We start from the raw sequence: 17,779 nt of genomic DNA on the forward strand, positions 1-17,779 counted from the left end.
TATAAAGCATTTAGTAGTAGTGAGGACTAGTTATACCTTGTAAAACATTTATAAAGGAGATTTAAAAGCTGTTAATATTTATATGTTCTGTATCGCTGTGTTGTGTTTGTTTCCTTTTTCTGTTTAGAAGAAAACTGAGTCTTTAAATCTCCTTTGTAAATGCTTTAGAAAGCATAACTAGTCCTCACTTTAGATGAGCTCACACACATAGTGAACTGACCACTACTAAACGCTTTTATAACTCCCTGAATCTACTACATTTACTCACACTTTCTAAGTGATCTTATTAATCAATGACAACACCTAGCTTGTAAATAATGTAACTGGTTTGTAAATAATGCTATACTTCATTTAGAAATGATAAATTGATCATTAATAAAGTATGAAAATACAATTATTAAACACATTATAGATATGCTTATAAATCAAGAATAAAGCATTTATAGCTGTATTTATAAACTGCTTATTAATGTCTATTAATACTTTATAAATGATGAATTAACCGTTTAGTAATGCTTAACTAGTGATTAATAGCATGCAGTTATTATAAAGTGTTACCGGCTTATCATTATTGCTGATCACTGTTGATATGCTATATTTTTACTATACAACTCTTACGACAGACATGTCTTCTAATATCTTCAATTGTTACGTATTCCAAACTGCAGGACACATTTGTAAACTACTTTACTTGGACCCATTGTGTGAGCTGTCTCTTTCATACCGCGTGGTTTATACACATGTTGCTGCTGATTGGGCTGACATTTTTGACACACCCACCAAACAAGAGAAAATGTATCTCGGTATTGCACAACATTTCCAGGAAACATGTCGTTCAACCCAGAAAACAGCAAAACATTGTGCACCGGTTTGAGCTTGAACGTGCCCCTTGTGTTACTAGACAGTGTTAAGGGAACATGTTGCAACATGTAAAGGACCCCTAACCTGTTCCCAAAGACTTTATAAAGTTAAACAAGAAAAAAAAAGAAGAAAAAAAAAGAAAAGAAAAAAACAAACTGAAAAGCTTTACTACAAAAGCCACAAGCAGAACAAAGAGAAGTCTCCTTGTGTAAGTCTCAAGTCTCAGTGTGTGATTGGCTGGTCACAAGACAGACAGCGATTGGCTGGAGCAAATGCAAATGGATGAACCAATAGCGGGCAGGCTCTTGCAACAGAAAACACATAGAGAGAAAGTAAAACACATAGGCCTAGAGGGCGTAACACTCAGATAGTGAGCGAGTCTTCCAGCTTATCTGTTCTTCTACAACAGGAAGGTTTAATACATGACAGTTTTTAAAGAGGTATGATCTAATATTCTCTGTTTCACTTTTAAAAGAAATACTAATGGTATTTTAAACAAGATTATTTATTACACTATGTGAAATACTAAGAGAAAAAGCTCTTAAAGAAACAGAAGCAGATTAATAATCAACTCAATATTGATCTATAAAAAAAGACTGTAATGTAATACTGGAGTGTATGCTTTGTTAGGTCAGTTGTTTTATATATTTTAATGGTCTCTTTAAGAATTTACAAAAAATTTGGGGGTGTAAAAGTACCGATTTCACTCACTCACAGCCAAAAACATACTTGAAAGTAAAAAAGTGTCCACATTTAATTGCACTAAAGTATTTAAAAGTTAACACTTTCTAAGTCATCTTTAAAAACTTTTCTCATTTTAGTATTGTAAAAAAATTGTTTGGAGAAACCTGTCAAACTGTTGTTTGACTATGTTATTGACAATGTTATCATTGTTCTGATTATGTAAGACTCTGACACACCAGACATTAAGCTAAAGCCAATACCCAGAAACCTGAAACCTTTCATCTTTTCAGCAGATGATTTTACTGTGGTTAGGGACCGTTCGGTATTTATGGAAGGGGCCACCGGAGGAAAATAGGGGAGGGTCATGTCTTTTTATTCTTTGTTGAGGGGAGGGTCATTCAACTTTTTTTAGTCTAGGGGAGGGTCACCCAACTTTTATTTACATGAAAACAGCAACATTTCAAAGTGGCTTGTTTGGTGATATTTTTTTCCATTTAGCTCCATGTTGATCTCGCGTTATCAGCCCCCCTTCGATATCAGATGGGTCTGACCCAACAAAAATCCAGTTTGGCGCTGTTTGACAGTGCGCACGCACTTCAGTTCGCGCTTAGAAAAAATGCATCATGTCAGAACAGAATGCCAATGAAATGTTTACCTGGCAAAGCTTTAAAGCACGAGCAAATAATGAACTTTTGTGATTGCGAATAAGTGCACAGTGTCCTGTGAGTGTAACTCTACCACTGCATTAACATGTGATGTGAACGTCGAGTTTTACAGTATTGCGACTGAGGCGCCAGAACTGCTGCTGATAGAATGTGCGCTGTTGTAACGATAACCAGCTGGAGTGCCCTTGAAAGCCTCCAGAGGGCACTCCACACCAGACTATCATGTTTCACTCACAAACTACATTTCCCATAACTCACTGCCCGGACTCATCATCACTTATCACTGATCACATTCACCTGTACCTCATTCACTGATTGCATTCACCTGTCTCATCCTGTTAGTCTGTCTATTTATACCATGTTCATTCATTCACTCACCGCGAAGTCTTGTTTAAGTGTTATGGGCCTTTCACACAGGACGCGGTATGCGCGGCGTCGCGCTATAAAACCCATTCATTTCAATGGCTTGCGCCGCGCAAGGACGTTTTGTTGCTGCGTCGACCAAAGCGCAAGCGCAGCGGTGCGCATCATTGGCGTGCTCAAGCGCATGCCGCGGTCAAAGTTCAAAATTGTTCAACTTTTGCCGCTGCGCTCTGTGACGATTACCAGCGCGGCCAATAGAATCGGGGGATCCAAACAAGGACGGAATTCAAAATGGATGAACGGCAAAATTGTATATCTGAATTAAAACAAGAATTATGAAGTCAGCTCTTTTTTTAGAATAAAACATTTATTCAAACATTAAACCTGAAACTAAGAAACAAAAACAGACGTAATAGAGCTCCCGCTAAAAGTTTTTAAAACTCCGCCTACGTCATAGCTCAGCGCAAATCGCGTTGTATCTGAAGGGCAACGCTGAACCCAGCGGCAAGCGCCGCGCATACCGCGTCCTGTGTGAAAGGCCCATATGTCATAGCGCAGCGCAAATCGTGTTGTATCTGAAGGGCAACGCAGAACCCAGCGGCAAGCGCCGCGCATACCGCGTCCTGTGTGAAAGGCCCATTAACCCCTCATTTACACCGCACACGTCTGCGGCGCATTACGGCTGCGACACGGCTACCGGAGCTGGTCGCGCCCATTCTAGTCAATGCTTGTGTTTACACCGGCCGCGACGCAGCGCGTTTCAGAAGCTTCCCAGAAGCGGCTCTCCGCGCCGCTTCGCTAAATATAGGCGCTTACCCCTCATTTACGCCTGGTTCACACCGGACGCGGAACGGAAAATCACGCGCGGTCCGGCGCCTGCCTGTTCACACCAGACGCGTATTCTCCGCGGCGGTCGACAAGCGCTTCTGCTCAGTTGTTGTTTATTCAGAGCTATTTTTTACATCATGGGTAAGTAAATAACCTCATAAAATGAATACACCATGTTTCTGTAACCAAGAAGTTTGTACACTTCTTTTATTAATCAGTTGTCGAGACACACACGCAGCCAGAGAGAGAATATGGTAGACAGTTTTTTTCTTTGTTTGTTTTCATCTTTCTAGTCTGTTTAGATACACAAATATGATCGCATTTGTCATTCGCGGTATTTTAATTTGAAAATTGCTTTTATTTTGACAATTGACCGGATGTCTCGTGTTTCTTGGTGTGACTTCCTGCCGGAATGGACGCGGATCACTCGCGGTCGCGCAAAAAATAGACCAGACGGCGAAACTGGCGCTTCACGGCCGCTTCGGCGTCCGGTGTGAACCCGGCCTCACACTGCAAACGTCTGCGACAAGGTTTTATTCCGTCCTCCACGCGGTGCCAACTCACACCAGGAGCATTTCAGAAGCGGAGCGACTGGATGCGCGAGACCACGTGATTTGCCTGTCCGACGTGGTTTTTCTTGATTTTTTGGGTTTCTACCATACAGTCTATGGTTTCTACCAAGGATATTGTTGTGTAATACGTTTGGGAGTTTGCACAGGGTGTTTATTTTTAATTTGACAATGTTTTTTTTTTACTTTGTTTTTTTATTTTGTATTTCCGGTGCGACTTGGACGCGCGTCCGTCAAAAATAGACTAGGCGCCTATATTTAGCGAAGCGGCGCGGAGAGCAATTGGCTGCCGACCGCGTTTTTCGCTTGATATTTGCATAAAGTCGAGAACTGCCCAACCTTTTGACGCTCTCGGTCGCTCTCAACGCTTTCTCCGGTCCGCTGGCAATCCCAAAATGCACTGCGCGAGCGTGAAGCTCGACTTCCATAGGAATGAATTGAAAACGCTCGCTCCGTGCCAGTGGACACGCACCGTTAGTCTATTTTTGACGGACGCGCGTCCAAGTCGCACCGGGAATACAAAATAAAAGTTAAATAAACATTGTCAAATTCAAAATAAACACCCTGTGCAAACTCCCAAACGTATTACACACCAATATCCTTGGTAGAAACCATAGACTGTATGGTAGAAACCCCAAAATCAAGAAAAACCACGTCGGACAGGCAAATCACGTGGTCTCGCGCTTCCAGTCACTCCGCTTCTGAAATGCTCCTGGTGTGAGTTGGCACCGCGTGGAGGACGGAATAAAACCTTGTCGCAGACGTAATGCACCGCAGATGTGTGCAGTGTAAATGAGGGGTAAAGGCCAATTTATACTTCTGCGTCGAGTGTACGCCGTAGTGTACGTCGTAGGCTACGCACGTAGGCGACACCGTCGTGAGCTTTTATACTTCTGCGAATGTCTGTGTTGCTCTGCAGTTACACCGCCGAAACGCTAGTTGGCGCGGGTGGGTTTTAATGTTCCAGTTCCACTGTGTTTACATTCCTCGCGGCTATTTTGAGTTTAGGTTTCTACGAGCAATGGCGACTGAAGGAGTCATACAGATGGCTGTATTTCCGCACTTCTTCAAGCAATCTCTCGGTCACTTGGTCTATTTCCATGGCTCTTCACTGATCTTCGGAATTTAAAAATGGCGGGCGGGCGGGCGGGCGGTGCAGAGTGCAGAAGATCATTCCGGAAATGCGTAGGAGGACACGCGATGCTATCCAGCCGACCACTCACAGATCTTGCGGTCCGCGTCGCCGCGACGCGTAGTTACATTTTTGAGGAGGTGCGCGTCAGGGTACGGCGAAGGGTACAACGTATGGTACACGTCAATGCGTATGCTACGCCGTACCTTCTACGCGCACCCGACGCAGAAGTATAAATTGGCCTTAAGCCTTGTTTATACTCGACGCGTCCGCATGAGCGCGAAGGTGCGCGTGGCAAAAATGACGTCATTGCAGTGTGGGCGGTCGTGCGCGTTGGGTTCGCAAGACCCAATTTCGCCTGCCGGTGTGCGCAACATTTTTTGTAACAACGCGCGCGGCGCCGCATCCGAAAATGAACGACTTCGAGCCGAATCTGGCCGAGCTCGAACTTCGAGCCACACCGGCACCCAGTTTGCACGTCTAAATTAGTTGCTTACATTTAACAAATAGCATAAAAAGTATTTTTAATGAACATAAAGGTCCATGTTTAATAAAAATGTTCACGGAACTTAATGAAATGTTTAGTGAAATTAGAAAATATAAGAGATTGTTCATTTATTTATATTGTATACACATTCTCATATCCATATATTTTGTTTTATTGTCACTAGTAATAATCTCAGGGTTTACTGGGTTTTACACGATTCTTTTTGTAGTGTGGTATTGGTGGCCGTGTACTAAAATAAACATTGTCACGTGTGTATAGCTTCTTCTTCTAACTGCTGATTCCTGATGGTTTAGAGGATAATTACTTGAGTCGCCCCCTATCGTTTCAAAGAATAGTACAACGGCGAGCGCGTCAAGTATAAACGCCTCGTCCGTTTGGGGAGGTGCGCGCGCAGTCTGCGGAGACTCGCGCTGCGGAGCCAGGCTTAAGTATAAACAAGGCTTTATCGTGTTGGATTGTGGGAAATAGTGTCTCAGCAAGTGTACATCGGATGTACACTCGAATTCAGAGAGGATTGTGGGTAAAAGTAGTGAACGAATGTAGGGAATGATGTCGTTCACTCAGAATTCGGACACCACTACAAAATGGCCGACACCCTAAATAGTGCACTATATAGTGGATAGGGAGCGATTTCAGACACAGCTTTTGCTGAGACACTATTTCCCACAATCCAACACGATAAGGCGATAGAGCGCGAATGAAAAATAAACAACAATGTCACCATGGCAACGGCGCACGCGAGATAGAAAACAATAATTTATAAGACCAGACGCCTGGGGCCTGTACCATGAAGCCGGTTTAGGTGGCTAGCCAGCTATGTTTCAGTTTAGTTTCCGCCAACCCTGGGTTTTAGGTTCTATGAAAGTAGCTTGGCTTGAATCGGTGTTCGTTGCCATGGTATCTTACGCTGCACGGCTAACCTGCTCCGGGGCAGGTTGTGTTCTGGATTCAAGATCTCAGACTGAAGTTTGATCAATCAGCTGAGAGCAAAGAAACATATAGATGACATAACTTATTCCCAGTGTCTGTTGCAATGACTTCACCTTTTCTTCCAAATCCTGTGACATCTCAGCGCAAATTGTTTGACGAGCACTTCGTAGAGAAAGAGTTTTTAGCCAGACAAAATCCCCTTGCCTTAACTGATAGTTACTTGTATGAAAGATACAGATTTTCCGCGGAAGGAATGTCTTATCTTTGCGAACTTCTTGAGCCGCACATAAAGAATTTAACACGTCGAATTCATGCACTTACTGTACCGCAAATATTGCGTTGCGTTTTTTTTGTTGTTGCAAGTGGTACATTCCTGCACGGTGGGTGACGCACAGAAGCTATAGGGGAAAACACGGTTTGTCGAACCATTCGTAAGGTGGTCCTCGCTCTGCAGGAGTACATGAATAGTTTCATTAATAGTGTTCCCCGGACATTTATCGGCCATGTCCATAAAAGAGGGCTTTTATAAAATTGCCGGTAAGATATATTGATAGGGTGACATCACATGAACACTTTTTATTTTATTTTTTTCAAAAAGCAAATTGCACAAATGTACTATACAATATAATACATGTTAAGAATTATTTTAAATCTTTATTATTATTCTGTTAATCTTATGATAGGATTCCCTAGCTTTCTTAGTAGTACAAATACGTTCTATATTTATGTAAAATTATGTATGTATGTGTAGCCTATGTGTAATATAGCCTATAGCCTATTTTTATAATATATAAAAAATGTGCATGTATCATTTTTTATATATTATAAAAATAGGCTATAGGCTATATTACACATACAGATGGTGGACAACCAGAATGAGACTTTTACCGCCGCCGTTCCCGCGGCGGCAAAATTGGGATGTGTATTTGCTGCCTTTTACCGCTGAGTGGCGCTGTAATCACAGACTTTGAAAAGTGTCAGTTTATTCTCTTTATGACGTAATCTGCCGCGGCAGTAATCTGAGCTGAGGTCACAGATAAATTCAAGATAATATTGTGGTTAAACGAATTCAAATTCATTACATTTAAACAAAGTAGACACACGTTAACATTGTGTGCCCAGTTTTTCTATCATTTAGAAAGGCTATGTCAATAGGTTACTTGTCATTTACTTCATGTTATTTTAATGTGTTTGTAGATTTATTAACTGAAACATAACAGTGAAATAAATTAAAATAACTTACCGTAAAATTAAAACATTTTCAGGACTCGCTGTTACTAACCGATGTTAGTCGGTTTAAGCATTCTTTGTTATATTCAGAATTAAATAGGCTTACATGTTGTTATGATTATCAATTGAATTCTTTAATAAATAATCAACCACAATGCCTATTAGCCTACTGCCGCAGCAAAAATAAACCAATCGAATTTCAAAGTCATTCGCGAAATGACTAGGCTATACCGGGTGGCGCAAGTGACAGGGCAAAACAGCAGCAACTGCGGCATTTTAAAAGGTAAGTTTCCTATCTGTTTATTTAAAAAAAAAAAAAAAAAAAAAAAAATGGCGCTAGATCTTGTAAAAAAAACAAAACTTTTTTCATTATTTGAACAAAAATGAGACTGATTGAATATGTAAAAATATAAACAAACAAAGCAGAGAATAAAACAACTTTTAGGGAAAAAATATAGGCCTATTATGCTACAACAGAATTGGTTAACATTAACGAAAGCAAAATATGTAAACATACATTTCAAACAAAATAAAACAAAACAAATTTGTGGCCGAGTTGTAGGCTATAACTTACGTTTCAATAATTCAGATGACACGGTTTCAAATCCCGAACAAACATGGGCTACTTTTTTATTATTAATGCAGAGAGATTTGATAGTTCTAAAATATTGCTACACTATATTGTTTTTTTTCAGTAAATTGTCAATGTTAAAAAAATAAAAAGAATATAACAAACTTTTAAAACAGAGAAAATAGTAGACCTAGGCTATTCAGGCGATAGCTATGTGGTCAATGCATTAACAATAGCCTCTCGGAGCTTCAAACGATCTGAGATCGAATCTCAGTGTAGCCGACAGTGTTTATGTTTTTCCGTTCTTGATGCTTAAATATGCATCTGTTTATTAAAGTCAATCATCTTGTTTAATTATCAATTGTACATTACAACATAAATTTGCTACATTCCAGTTGAGCCGCTGCAAAGACGACACATCTGATGAAGGAAGACCGTCAGCCGATCGCACCAGAAAATGAAGATGATGAAGCTCGTCTTTAATCTGCTAAATTATTTTTGTTGTGTGTGTGAATCATTCACGAGATTGAGATGACTGACAGTGATACCCAGCCATAGCAACGGAAGACATTTTTCAAAACAGATCGAACAAATCAGAAAAATACTTTCAACAGTATAGCTTTCAATTAAAAAATAAACAATGAAAATGTAAAAGAAAAAGAAAATTAATTAAGTTTGAAAACCCATCGCACATTTCAAGGTACGAATAAAGTGTCGGGACAGTTTATTTATTTAAACAGGGTTGCATCGATAGAGTTTATTCCCTTTGTGATGCAAAATAAGAAACACAGAATCTTATTCTTGCAACATTTAAAATTTCTATTGTCAAAGAAATTGCAGCTAAATTAAAAAATTAAAACGGTACAAAACGAAAAAAGTTCAAAGCAACATAAATTAAGAACAGGCGGTTTTTTTTGCCTCTCTCGCGCTGGATATTTTTTTAGTAAGTTTGGTCTCCCTCACTGCGCGCGCCGGGTCTTTCTCGAAATGAAGCATTTCATCGTAAAAAACCACCATACAGCTGATAATACTGTATATGTCGCTGTGTGTCATCCACACAAATCACGAAAGAAAAAAACTGTAACAAATAGCTTTTGTTCCTTCAAAGATACAACATGCCTTGCTGAATTCACCTTACAATAAAAGGAGGTGGGTCGCGAATTAAAGAGCTCTGTATCTGCTAAATTGAAATTGTGTGTGGAAAACCTTTAAATACAATCAATAAAACTACAATATTTATAATTTAATAAGATATAGGGCCTACATATGGACTTTTGGAGATTTTGAGATTAATCCTTAAAAGAATTTTGCCTTTGCCTGCTCATCAGGCTCAGGCTGGCTCCGACACTCTCCATATGAAAGATGGAACATTAACACCTCTGTCCTGCACCCCCACGATAAAGCAACTATTGCCTTCTCCAAACCCCCCACAGGCTAGCTGAGTTTGCAAAACAAAACAAAGAGTTTGCCACTCGTCGTGGTGTGCCAAAACACTTAATTATTAACTTCAATATTTCATTCAAAACAATCTCAAAACGCTTTGTGACATTTTGAAAAGCCGTGGATGCATTACTGCCACTGGAACCATGAACGCAACAGAATACTGGTTCTGATTTTATTTGTTTGTCGTTTAAACGTCATATATACATAATTATATGCCTATATACATTTTTTTTAACAGAACTGCTTTTGAAATTACGATTGGAATTATTATAGGCTACAGAAGTAAAGTCATTGTATAATATTTGTTCCTTAGTGTAAAATGGAAATGCATGGTGATTTTATTTTGTAAATAGGCTATAAGCAAAAAACTATGTTTTAGAACTAGACAAATAGACTATACAATGCATTAATAGGCTAATATACAAATATCAGTAGTCCAAGTTAGTTCGGGATTCGAACCCGTGTCATCTAAATGATCGTAACGTAAGTTCAACCACTCTGCCACGATTCACTCGTTGCGACATGGCCTAACGTTCCAGTGTGTGTTCGCTCACACGAGCGAGAAGCGCTCTTCATTCAAATGAACGCGCCGCCGCGTTTGTCGAACACTAATAAAACCTGGCTTTAGAACAATGCATAGCGCCACTCGTCGTGGTGTGCCAAAAAATTTACAATAATTTAGTTTCATTTATTTCAGTGTTAATGTTTGAGTTAAAAAAAATTCTCTACAAATTATATTAACACAAAGTCGGCTATAAGAATCCTTTATAGGCTACGTAAAAAAGCAAAGGGCTTACAGTCTTAACATTTAGGCTACTTTGCTTAAATTCGATACATTTATTTTCAGTAGGGCCTAATACATTTGTAGGGATGTAATTTCAGTATGCTTTACCAACGCTATGTATTCAATTAAAGTTCCAAGAGGTCTGGTCTCTATATTTCCTTCCCAGCTGACACTAATATGCAAGTGCACAGCAAAAATCACAACTTGTGCTTGCTGCGAACGCAAGTTATTTAAGGTGTCTCAACTGTACACAGTCTACCCTACAGTGTGAATTCATTACAAGGTTTCATTTAATTAAATTAATGTGCAGCAATTTGTACAAATAGAGTCTATAGGCCTATTATACTGTTGTAGACATTAAATAATCTCATTTAGTATCATATTTGTTCAAATATTATAATGTTATTTTTTTCCATCTATGTTGAATATGAAAAGTGAACAGCACGAGTATAAGATAGGATGCATTATATCGAGAGATGGATATGGAGTGGGTCAGACATGATTTTGACCACTTCATTAAGTTTTGTTTAGTAGAAAACCTTTCTTTAAAGTGAATTTCGTTTTCTATAAATTGTATCTTAATTTTAATCAATTTTTCATCAACCAATTGCTGGATTTAATAAGTAAGAGAAGCAAATATAACAGACACTAATCATGGAGGCGCCCGCGCGGTCACTTGCATGCATCTCATCCTCCTAACTTAACGAAACTCAGCGTATGCCTCACACAGACATGATAAATACCTCAAATACACAAAGCTTGAAATGTCTTCAAACGAAATAATTCAAAACGAAAAGAAAAAGGCTACTCTCTGATTATGTATTTATGTGCATTTCTCTCTAGGTGCGTTCACTACAAATATGGCGATCGTCAACTTCATCTTTGCAGTCGACACTGTCAGAAAACACTAGTTTATTGATAAAAATTTTGCACGCATCACCGGATTTACAAATACACATCTTGCTTGTTGCACGCACATATTATGTCGAAAAAACGAAATATTATGTTGAAATAACATTATTATTAATAATACATCTTTTAGAATATTTGATTAAATGCTGATTGTTGCGCTTGTTCAATTGAATAAAATGAAAACTTTAATTGTGATAATTAAAATAACTGAAAATTAAATATTTAGTGGCCAAGTTTTGCTAATTTATTATATAGGCTATTATATGCCTATTGCCTATATTAGGCCTAAGTAGGTAATATTAAGACAAGGCATATATTAAGTTATTTTAGCTGTTATGAGAAAAATAAATCTAACGAAATCTAAAATCTAAATCTAATAAATCTAAAACAAAATTCTAACGCCAATTCAACATGCCAGAATAAAACCTTATTTTTGAACAATGCGTAACGCCACTCGGCCTGGTGTGGCATAAGACTACATTTTAAACTTCAATGTTTAATTCAAAACAATCTCAAAACGCGTTGTGACATTTTTTTAAAGCAGTAGCCTAGCCTATATACATTAAGGGCATTGAAACCAGGATCTTAACTAAAACGCGTTCCGCGTAATCTCTCAAAAATTATGCCTAACTACTCCATGTATTTTTTTTTTTTAAGGACTGCTTTTGAAAATCACTATAAATTACTATGCAATTGTATCGCTCACGAGAGCTCTTCATTTATCTAATTCCTCAATAGAATAGTAAAAATATTCAGCGTCATTGCTCCTAATATCGTCTCTATTTTTAACTTTTGATTCTATTTTTTCAGTTCTAAAATTGATTCTATCTTTGGTTCTATTCTGTTGTAGTCTAATAGGCCTATATATATATATATGAAAAATATGCCTATTAGGCTTAGGGTTTTATATTTAACCCACTTACATTTTAAATACGGCAATTGCTGCTGTTTTGCACAATGCCCCTTTGCGCCACCTGGCGGTCATTTCGGGAACGACTTTGAAATGCGGCTGGTTTATTTTTGCCGCGGTGATTTCGCCGCGGCAGCTGGCGCGGCGGTAATAGGCATTCTGGTTGTCCACCATCTGTATAGGCTACACATACATAATTTTACATAAATATATAACGTATTTGTTTAACTTACACATTAACAATCAGCAATCTTTCTCCAACAGTCTTCTCTTGCTTTGGCAGCGGAGACCGTATTGTTTCGAGCTTGAAATACATATTTAAATTCATCGTAATTCTGAATGAGTAGGCTTGTTTGAGATGAGCAAAATCTGCGCAGAACCGATCACCGGTGATCAGCGCGAGATGCATGCCGGTTAGAAATGTGTCCGAGTGCGGACCGCCTGGCTCTGATGTCATGCTGACGTATGTAAAAAATCTCTCGCGAGCGCAAGGCGCACGTGTAGGATTTTGCAGTCGAGCGCAGTTGCTCTCCTCCGACTGCGCTGATCAAAAGCACGATGGGAAACGACTTGCTGACGACACAGCTTAATGCTCATTGGTTTAAACAACTGTGATGTATTGTTCTCTTTTAAAATGTTTGATTTTAAAACTCTAATATCAGGTTTTATGTGTATATGTTATGTGTGAATATTCCCAAACTATCTGACAGTGCGATCTCTTTGGGTTATGCAATTTAATTTTTATAAAAAAAGAAAATAAATAAAAACACATGTCTGTATTAAAGAAAAAAAATATTGATAAACATGTATTTGGAATGGAATTAAATAACAAGTACTTTGGGTGTCTTGTTCATTTTATTTATTTTCATATAAAAGCAACAGAACTTGAATTACATCCAGTTTATTAGCAACACTGCACGAGCGTGAATCCCGTGATATCCATCTTTGATCTCACAGGTGTCAGATCCACTACGAGAAGAGAGATCTGTCCGGCTTGCCTGCGCTTTTTTCACTCCTCCCCTCACTGCAGCCGCCTACTCTCGCATACATTTCAGGCGAGGCAAGGCGCATCTCAAACAAGCCTAGTATCTCTTGCTCCTCCGCGGGAAAATATATCGCTCACGCTCTACCCACGATTGGTTGTTCAGTGTCGACGTCACTCTTTTATGTGCACGCGCGCGTGGAGTAATCATAGCTTTAGGATCAAAGCCTGAGTTGACAGAGAAAGTTGATGAGCTGCATCATGGTACCAATAAAGCCTGATTGCATCGGTTTGGTTTTGTCAACTCAAAACTAATCCTGTAACCTCGAGTTTGTTCAGCTACCTTCATGGTACAGGCCCCTGGTTATTTATATATATATATATATATATATACAGGGACGTGCACAGGGGGGTTGCTCAGGTTGCCCGGGCAACTGCCCATATGCCCTTCTCGACTCACGTTGCCCTTCCGAGAAAAAAAAAAAAAAAAAGAAAAAAAAATCGTACAATGGATGCAGAATTTCACGTAGGCCTAGATAAAAAAATAAAAAAAAATCGTAAAGCCTCATTCTCTTCCATTCGGGCACCGAAAGTGAAAGTCAGTAGGGGAAGGGCAAACTCTGCAGCGCTGCATGCGACCGGTGTAGCACGCAATCATGCTACAAATCATGCGTAGTTGGCCCAGTTACCATACGTACCATCAGAACTGAATACGAGCAAGAAGCACAACTGAATGTACGGGAAGCCAAAAGGTTAAAAAAGGATTGTATTTTTTCCTGAAATTTAAGCGTTTTTTTTATTATTTATTTTTTAGAAGCGAGTTTTTCCCCATCTGTCAATTCAATCCAGATTATTTCTTTTCAAAAAAAAAAAAAAAAAAAAAAAAAAAAAAAAACCAATAATATGAGGAATTATTTTTCTCATGTGTATTTTGGTGACATTTAACATATTGTTAATACATTTTGTATACTGTTACCAAAGTTGTATATCATAAACCTGTCATCTCTGACGTTTTGCAATCTTTATAAATAATAATAAGACCATAATATGAGGCATTGAGTTTGGACATAAACACGGTCAGATAAGGCAATTTGTATGGGCAAAATTCAACTGAATATATTCAGACATAATACAAAAACTATGAACAAGTGCAAGATTAATTCAATTCACAGAAATATTACTGGAGTGTGAGATAGGATATTGATAGGGATATTGATGTAGGGATTTTCATGACTCAAGTCATGTTTTTCTGTTTTATTTTTAGTAGTAGTTAAGGTGATTGAGAGCTGTATTTCAGTTTTTTACTTCTTTGTGTATATATATTTTAATAAATACCCTGTTATTCTCAGTCCTTCATATAGAGGAGGGAGGGGGGGTCCCTTTTTTCAGGTCAGAGCAACTGCCCCTCAAAATTCCTGTGCACGTCCCTGTATATATATATATATATATATATATATATATATATATATATATATATATATATATATATATATATATATATATATACCGTTATATCTATATTTGAATAAACAAATGTGTTGTGTAGTGTTTTGTTCTCTTTTATTTTCACATATAAATGTAAAAAGTAAATAAATATGACAAGCAAGTGTTTTTTTTTATTTTTTTTTATCAAATAACGCAATAAACGTGAAAAATACATACATACAATTGTTACATACAATTCATACAGCCAAAAAAGGAAATATTAAAGATGGGTAAGTAATGTTTATGACGAAATTGTCCGACCTCTCTGGCGCGTGATAATGATGTCAGTCCGAATTCGCTCACTCATTTTTGTTCACTCATTGCTGATGTAGTGCACTCAACTGCCATTCACTATGTAGGGATTAGTGAATGAGTGAGCGGTTTCAGACACAGATACTGCTATCAGAAGTTACTGGTAAGTTTTAGTTGCTGTTTGCATAAATAAATAGCTCACGGTTTAGTTTTTTTTTTTCAACATTTTTTTCCCCAACATTTTTTCCTAGTTTCCTAGTCTAATTTGTGTTAATTCATGTAAAATCTATTTATTTAATTGTTTTTTGGGACAGCTGCAAGTCACTTGTCCTGGCTTACAATATTTTGCACTACTTCTAATTTCCTTAAATCTTTTTTAACAGAGGTGAAGAGTGTATGTGTTTCTGTACATCACTTTTTTTTTTTTTTTTTTTGCTCTCAAAGTCAAAGGGGGCTGACTAAAACATTAATGCTAAAAATAAAGATTAGCATTTGTTGTACATTATAATTATTATTCTTGTTGGCTGGGTATACTTTTTCAGTTAAACAGTTAAATTGCCCTTTTTTGCTGTGATACAGTGACATACCATGAAGACTTCACAGTTGTTCAAGAGATATTTTATTAACTCCTTTTCTGAATTACATTAACATTTTATATTGAATGTCTACTGTTAAAATATATGAACTAAGCATTACATGCCATGTTAAAGAATTCCATTTTTACCAGGTGAAAAAGACTTACTATTAAATATGTACTTAAGTATGTTTTTAGTACAAAACAAATGTACTTTAATGCATTTATAATACATTTAACAGTACGTCTTTTTCACCTTGTATGTACAACATAGGGAAATGTCAAAACATCATACTGTGTTGAAATAAAAATCGTCTAGGTTACGACCTCTGTTCCCTGAGAACAGGGAATGAGACACTGCATCGATGACGCTATGGGGAACACCCTCCATGTGAACCGGTGTTTGAAAAGCTGTACAATCTCGGCAATAGAATTTGACTGGCGACAGCCTATGACACGACTAGTGCGACTCAGAAGTATTAAAGAGGCGCCTAGAGAACATCGTTCCCCAATAGCATCATCGAAGCAGTGCAAGTTCCCTTTTGAAAGGGAGCAGTTACTTTTTTAACAGAGGTTAATTTTGCTTTAATATAAACATAAACTCCTCTTTTTCCCCTTTCACAGACACTGTGATCAAACAATTTCCAACATGTCTGAGGTGCGAGCACTGATTCGAAGGAAATGCAACAATGAGGCAAAACTCAAAGACCAATCACTCCAATTCACTTGAAGGATGAAGATGGTTTGAGTTGTAACTGTAACTGTTTGCAGATATTAATGACTGCACTTTATTGACTGTAGTTAGGTTTATTTATATTCATGTTAATGTATTTTTTTTTTACAGTTTACATATGCTGCTGTACTGATGTACACTGGGTGTAGTACATTAAAGTTTACTAGCTTTCAAAGTGTGTGTGTGTGTGTGTGTGTGTGTGTGTGTGTGTGTGTGTGTGTGTGTGTGTGTGTGTGTGTGTGTGTGTGTGTGTGTGTGTGTGTGTGTGTGTGTGTGTGTTTTATACAAATATTTTTTACTGTTTTATTGAATGATAATTTTTCCACTGTATTTGTAATACATTAAAATATATTATTTTCATAATTTTAGCATAAATGAGACAGAAAATGCTACTGATAACACAGTAATAGTGTACTTGACTACTTTTAAAATGCACCATTAACATATTTATGGGTTTTTTTGTATTATAAATATGATTTGTATATATTATTATATTTTAAATAATTTATAAGTGTATTTAAAAATGCATTAAAGATGGGTTCAATTGTACTAAAAGGGGTAACAAAATAAAAATAAAGCTGAAATAGTATGTTAAAAGCATATTTTAGTTCATCTTCAGTGTGTCTAAAAATAGCACAGTTGAGTACACTAAAATCTTAAGTTTATCTTAAGTACTAAAGAAAAACTTTTAGTATATTAAGTACAAAATTAGTGTGCGAAAATGGAGCACTTTAAGTACATTATGGAAGGGTACTTTAATAAAATGTATTTTAATGCACTTTTTTAACCTATTAATACATAAGTATTTGTATATATTTATTATATATTATTATTATATTTTAAATAATTTATTATTGTATTTAAAATGCATTAAAGATGGTTTCAGTTTTACTAAAAGTGGTAACAAAATAAAAAAATGTAAAAGCTGAAATAGTATATTAAAAATACACTTTAGTTCATCTTCAGTGTGTCTCAAAATAGCACAGTTGAGTACACTAAGATGATCTTAAGTTTATCTTAAGAAGTACTAAAGATAAGCTTTTAGTATATTAAGTACAAAAAAAGTGCGCGAAAATAGAGCACTTTAAGTACATTATGGAAGTGTACTAAGTGCACTTAAATAAAATGTATTTTAGTGAACTTTTTTTTCACCTGGGTATACATGTCATCTCTTGAGATTAAAACAGTCATGAATTTTCATAATAAAATCAGCATACAGACATAATGCTTTCAATTATGGAATTTATTGAAGATCATAGGTTCATTGGTTCATCAAGTCATTTGGTTAGTAAAAAAAATTTAAAAAAAACACATTTATCAGATTTCTTTGTAATGTTAGTATGAATTAATATTTTGTAAGATA

This window comes from Leuciscus leuciscus, assembly GCF_965113295.1.
Source record: "Leuciscus leuciscus genome assembly, chromosome: 3".
NCBI classification, from domain to species: Eukaryota; Metazoa; Chordata; class Actinopteri; order Cypriniformes; family Leuciscidae; genus Leuciscus; species Leuciscus leuciscus.